Here is a 6,811-nt window from a genome sequence, read left to right on the forward strand (position 1 = left end):
CAAAACAATGATTGACACAAACAGGATTTGTGTGAATATATATTTTGCCCCTTGTATTTTGTCTGGAAAGGTACCCAGGTGGCATAGTGAATTATGTGTTGGGCTACCCATCACTAGTCAGCAATTGGAAGCCACCAGCCACTCTGTGGGAGAAAGATGAGGCTTTCTACTCCCATAAAGAGTTTCCATCTCGGAACCCCCAAGGGCAGTTCTACCCTTTCTTACAGGGTCACTCCGAGTGGCAAATCAACTCAATGGCAGTGAATTGATTATTTTGTCTTGAGAACATATAAAATTAGTAGTAACAACATCACTTGATGGTATCAGAAATATATGTATCAATATTATTTCACAAGAGCAAAGGTATTGCTGCATGGAATCCAACCAATCTAGCCCCATATCTTTTTATCAACAACAACACTTTGTAGAAGGGCCTGGATGTCTTTGCTAATCATATCCTTAAAAGTGAGGGAGCATAGTTTCACTCGGTAGACTTGTTTGGTGCCTGACATTGATAAATGTGCTTCAGTCACCTAAAGGCCCATTTATAGTTCTGGAGAGTGTCATCTTTTATGAGTGATGGTTTCCCAAGGCTTATTTTTTGCTTTCCTGTGTGAATTCTTTAAAAATGTACGCTGTGCTTATCTCAAGTTCCAAAGAGTTATCTCCTCATTTCATTTCACAAACCAGCGTATGTTGCGTCTAGCCTCCCTATGTTATTTGTCAGCATCTACCTATCCAAGGCAAATAGGGCTGGCTAAAAAAGGTCTCTCCTTCTACCCGACCACTGAAAAGTTTTACACCAACTTTCTCTGCTCAGTTCCTGGTGCCACCATTTCTCTCGGGAGCAGTTGCCAGCATCGCCTCAATAAGCTTTCCCTCTGTGGGTGAGCCGTGCATTTGTTTATCTGCTTATGTTAATCAGAACAGTGTACGTTTTCTGTTATGTCTGTTTGGGACTGCTGGACAGTTTTGGAGTCTTCTGCTGGCATATACAACTTTGAGCAGGTAACCGCAGCCATCTATGTACAGAACCATGTTTTCATGCAAATACAACACTCTTTGTATGCCCCCCGCCCCCATTTCTTTAAATTAGATCTTTCGACAGCTACCTTGTTTCCCCAACAAAATAGTATTGGTCAGAATGGGGAGTTTACACACCAGCTATTCTGTTACAGGCCACACGTTATAAGGCAGTGTAGGAATGAAGAGTTCTAAGACTTTAGAGCTATAGTCTCTCCTGACTTTAGAGCTTTTTCGGCTCTCCTCAAGATGATAAGGTTTAAAACACAAAAAGCAAACAGACACCCTCCATTCCACGCTTACTAGGGTTACAGACATGTCACTGTGAGTTTTATCAATTGATTTTACGCCTAAGCTCTGGCCTCTGGATGAGAAGAGAGAGCGATTTTGTCTTAAACGCTGCTGCCTTCTTCAAATAAGCTTCTTGAGTTGTCTTGTCACGAGTTCAAGATGGCCTTGTGCGGGCTGACACACATATGGTGAAGGATTGTGCAAGAAATGCTTTTTCCCTGCAGCGTTTGGCACTTTGACCATCAGCCTGTACTTTCTTCCCATCTCCTCGTCAGCTTTACCCTTTCCTTTTTTTCACCAGGTTCTTGTAATCTGTGGTTGTTGCAGTTTTTGCTTTGTTTTATCTTATGGTATCAGGTCTTAGGAGGCCTGTACCCTGCCCTCAATCAAACAAGTACAAGGAAGAAGAAAATGTTCTAAAATTTGATTGTGGGAATGATGGTACAACTCTTCTTGATATGATTGAACTATTGAATTGTAGGACATGTGGAAGAGGTGCCAATAAAACTGTGTGGGGGGGGGGAATAGGCATTGGTTCTGCAGAACCAGGGAGGACAGGCTGAATCCTACCACTGCCTACAAGTAATCAAAATGCTAAGATATAGAACAAAACTTCCTTCTCAAAGGGTACTATTGCTTACAGGCAATAATCATGAAGTGCCGACAGGAAGAGGTATCAGAAGTTCAAAAACAAGCAATCAAGTTGACAAAGTGGAGCATGGACAAAGTGGAGACCCAAAATCCACCTGTAAGATAATTGGACAGTCCCTCACAGTAGGGCCACACAGAAGGGATGATATAACCAGGGTGTAGCATCACACTGATAAAACACATAACTATCCTCTAGTTCTTTAATATTTCCTCCCCTTACTATTATGGTCTTAGTTTTACCTCATTCATCTTGTTAGACCTGCATATGTTCATTTGTATAATTAAGATAGTTTTTATGAAAGCCAAGATAGATAACCCTTTAGAAACAGTAATGGGAGTAATGATTCCCTGAAGGTATAAGAAGAGTGGGGAGGGGGGAAGAAGGAGCTGATAACAATGATGACTGTATAACTCCACTCGAGGGGAATGAATAACAGAATTGTAGGTGAATGGATCATTAGATGGTTTACGATATGGTTAATATATAATAATAAGGGTTCCTGGGTGTTAGGATGGGGGAGGGAGGAGATAAAGGGGAGCTGATATCAAGGAGCTCAAGAAAAACGAAAATGTGTTGAAACTGATGGTGGCAGCAATTGTACAATTATGCTCGATCTACTTGAATTATGGATGTTTATGATATCTGTAAGAGCTCCCAATAAAATGATGGTTATTTTTTAAAAGGTGCTGTTGCTAAGCCTAGAGGAGGAAGTTTGTTGGGGGGAGGCTAGTGATGGAATGAGACGTCCTTCGGCACTTTCCAAGGGGACTGCCTGCCTTGCTGTTCTAGTGTTTCCGGCAGAAGGTGGTCACCTCACTGGCAGTAAATTCCTGGGTATTTTTATCCAGCATCCCATAAACAAAATGACAGAGTTATTGGAAGTGTCATATGAGTAATGTGTCCATTAATCAATTTTCCAAAGAAAAACATGTTGCTATCTCTGCTTGTTTGGAGAGATGCTAACGATGGAACGGAAGAGACAAACAAAAAAATCCTCAAGCATTTGCTTAAAAAAAATACACTGTCAAGATTAAAATGATATATACTTGGTAATTTGGCATGTTTAAAAATTAATCTTTCCCTATCCAGTGCTGTACCATCTGTCCAGTTAACCCTCAATGAATTGTTATATGGAGCCTTACTATAAAGGCTACAAATAGTGCCTATTACACTGGGATTTGGGTGGAGAAAGCATGGAGTTCAAGAGTAATACCAGTCTCACCAAAGTGGACACTATATCAAAAAAGGTCAAACTACTGAGAAATTCTTTGGCTGTAATACAGTTGATTAATTTTTAAAAATCATTTTATTGGGGTTCATACAACTCTTATCACAATACATCCATTCATCCATTGTGTCAAGCACATTTGTACATTTGTTGCCATCATTTTCAAAACATTTTCTTTCTACTTGAGCCCTTTGTATCAGCTCTTCATCCCCACCCCCCTCATGAATCCTTGATAATTTATAAATTATTATTATTTTTTCATGTCTTACACTGACCAATGTCTCCCTTCACCCACTTTTCTGTTGTCCGTCCCCCAGTGAGGGGGTTATATGTAGATCATTGTGATAAGCTCCCCCTTTCTCCCCCCACCTTCCCCTTCCCCTCCTGGTATGATTACTCTCATTATTGGCCCTGAGGGGATTATCTGTCCTGGATTCCCTGTGTTTCCAGCTCTTATCTGTACCAGTATACATGCTCTGGTCTAGCCAGATTTTAAGGTAGAATTGGGATCATGATAGTGGAGGGGAGGAAGCATTAAAGAACTAGAGGAAAGTTATGTTTCATTAGTGCTATTCTGCACCCTGACTGGTTCATCTCTTCCTTATGACCCTCATGTAAGGGGATGTCCAATTGTCTACAGATGGGCTTTGGGTCTCCACTCTGCCCTCTTCCTCATTCACATTGATATGATTTTTTGTTCTGAGTCTTTGATGCCTGATCCCTGATCCCTTTGACACCTCATGATCACACGGGCTGATGTGCTTCTTCCATGTGGACTTTGTTTCTTCTCAGCTAGGTGGCTACTTGTTGATCTTCAAGCCTTTAAGACCCCAGATGCTATATATTTTGATAGCCAGCACTATCAGCTTTCTTCACCACATTTGCTTATGCACCCATTTTGTCTTCAGTGATTGTGTTGGGAAGCTGAGCATCACAGAATGCCAGGTTATTAGAACAAAGTGTTCTTGCATTGAGGGAGTACTAGAGTAGAGGCCCAGTGTCCGTCTGCTACCTTAATACTTAACATATAAATATATGCACATAGATCTATTTCCCCATCCTCATAAATATATTTACATGTGTACATGCCTGTATTTAGACCTCTAGAAATGTCCTTTGCCTCTTAGTTCTTTCCTCTATTTCCTTTGACATTCCTCTTGTCCCACTATCATGTTTGGCCTTCATTCGAATTTCAGTAATTCCTTTCGGTTACATTCCCTGTGATCAAGCCCTATCCACTTGATTAATTTTTAATCTATCCATCCACTCAAAAAATATATTGAGTTCCTCATTCGCTGTTCTAAAATCTACTTTTTCAATTAACAGTGTATATGAGAATGTAATTACACATTGCTGTATAGAACACTATCTCCTTCCTTCATTCTTTCTTTTCTTTCTGTCAGAATTAATTTTTGCTTTGCTTTTACTTTTCTTAAACAATGTAGAATACACAATCTTTACTATATCTATTCTCATGTAAATTTCTCTCTAGAATCGGGTCCTAAAAAAAGGAATGTCTAGCTTAAGTGTTTATGCATTTGAGATGTAGTTAGGTTAAAAGGTAACACCTTATTTTTTGTTCTCCCTTTTAACTATTGCAAAATTGTTCTGGTTTTTAATATTTTCAATTTTCTTTTTGATCGAGGATTTTCTGTTTTATTTTGTTATTGTTCTTGGGCTTTATTTGTATTTTGTTTGCTTTGGTTTGTGTTTTTGCTTTGGTATGTTTTTCTGCATATGAAATCCAGGATAGGTAATTCTATCGCGGCAGTAACTAGATTAATAATTACTTAAGGTTATAGCGGGGAGGGTGAGGGAAATGGGAGCTAACAGTAATCAGTACAAGACAGAAGAAAATGTTCTAAAGTTGATTTTGGTAATGATTGCACAACTCTTTTAATATGATTAAACCCTTAAATTGTATGATGTGAATTATGTGTCAATAAAACTTTTCCTACAAAGTAGCTACACATTTGAATTTTTGACATATTGTCAAATATTTTTCTCCTAAAAGATTGTAAAAAAAATACACTCCACCATAGATCACGTTTCTTCACTTGCCAGCCAACAAGTTTTCTGATCAAACTTTAAAGTCTTTGCCAAGTTGATAGGTAAAAAATGGTATCTTATTTATGTTTTAATTAGAGTTCATTGCATTAGCAGTGAGGGTTGAGTAATCTTGATTATAATGGGAAGCATTCATACTTCTTTTTAGTTAAATGCCATTTCATGTTCTTTGCTCATTCTTTGGTGGTTGGTATTTTCCTCATAGGTTTGTAAGAGGTTTTTGCATATTAAAGGAATTAGTCATTGTATACCATATGCTTAACCCATTTTTCTCCCAGACTTCTGTTTGACTTCAACTTTGTTGAATGTATTTTTTTCATTCAGAAACCTCCATTTTTAAGTCGTTATATTTATTCATCTTTTGTGTGTGACGTCTGGGCTTTCTGTCATACTTAGAAAAAGCCTTCTCCATGCCAAGATTATACAAAAATTCATTGTTTCATCCTAGGATTTAAAAAAAAAATCATTTTATTGGGGGCTCGTATAGTTTTTTTCACAATCCATACATCCATCCATTGTGTCAAGCACGTCATCCTAGGATTTTTATGGCTTGATTTTTATATTTGAATCCTTGTTCTACCTGGAATTGACTTTTGACGTAGAAGAAAAAGGGAACTTAAAAGCTAACCATTATTTCAATGCCATTTATGGAGCTTTTCCTATTTATTTTATATGCTCTCTTGGTCATACACCAACATGCTTTGCGCTTGGTTCCATTCCTCGACTGTCCTTTGTGGATAGCCCCTTTTCTGCACTATTCCAATTGTAGTAATTAGTGTAGTTTTAGAATACGGTGTAAAATATCATGAAACCAATTCCAAGTGATTGGTTCTTAATTATGAGTACAATTTTAATTGTTTTTATTTCTAACATTACAATGTAAACAATATTGTGACTTTTTATTTATATATAATTCTCTGATTTGGTCATATGAATTACAATCGCTTCCTCCTCTGCTTTCCCAAAATAAACTTTGAGCTGTCAGTTACCAGAGAATATCCTGGTCAGTCTCTGGCCGGGCTCTCTTAAATATAAAAAACCATTTTGAGAATGATGTACAAATGCGCTTTACACAATCGATGTGTGTATGGATTGCGATAACAGTTGTATGAGACTCTAATAAAATGTTTAAAAAATATATATATAAAAAACCAGATAGGATTTATTGGAAACTGGAGAAAAAAACCAAAACGGTGTGCTGGGTGTGGACAGTTAACCTCATTTTCCTCATGGCTCCTATCCCACTGTCCCAGGACATTTCGAGTTCCTGAATCATTCTTTGCTCACCATACCAGAGGACTTCCACAAGTTTGCGGAAAAAGAATCCATTATCTTTTTTCCTTTTTATTGTGGAAATAATCTCTCCCATTCTGTACGTTGTCTTTTCACTTTCTTGATAATATCCTTTGATGAACAAAAGTATTTTTATTTTATTTATTGGGGGCTCTTACATCTCTTATCACAATCCATACATATATCCATTTTGTCAAACACATCTGTACATATGTTGTCATCATCTTTTCCAAAACATTTTCTTTCTACTTGAGCCC

This window comes from Echinops telfairi, unplaced genomic scaffold (genome assembly GCF_000313985.2).
Source record: "Echinops telfairi isolate 266 unplaced genomic scaffold, ASM31398v2 ScPeMD7_1957;HRSCAF=2489, whole genome shotgun sequence".
In the NCBI taxonomy this organism is placed as follows: Eukaryota; Metazoa; Chordata; class Mammalia; order Afrosoricida; family Tenrecidae; genus Echinops; species Echinops telfairi.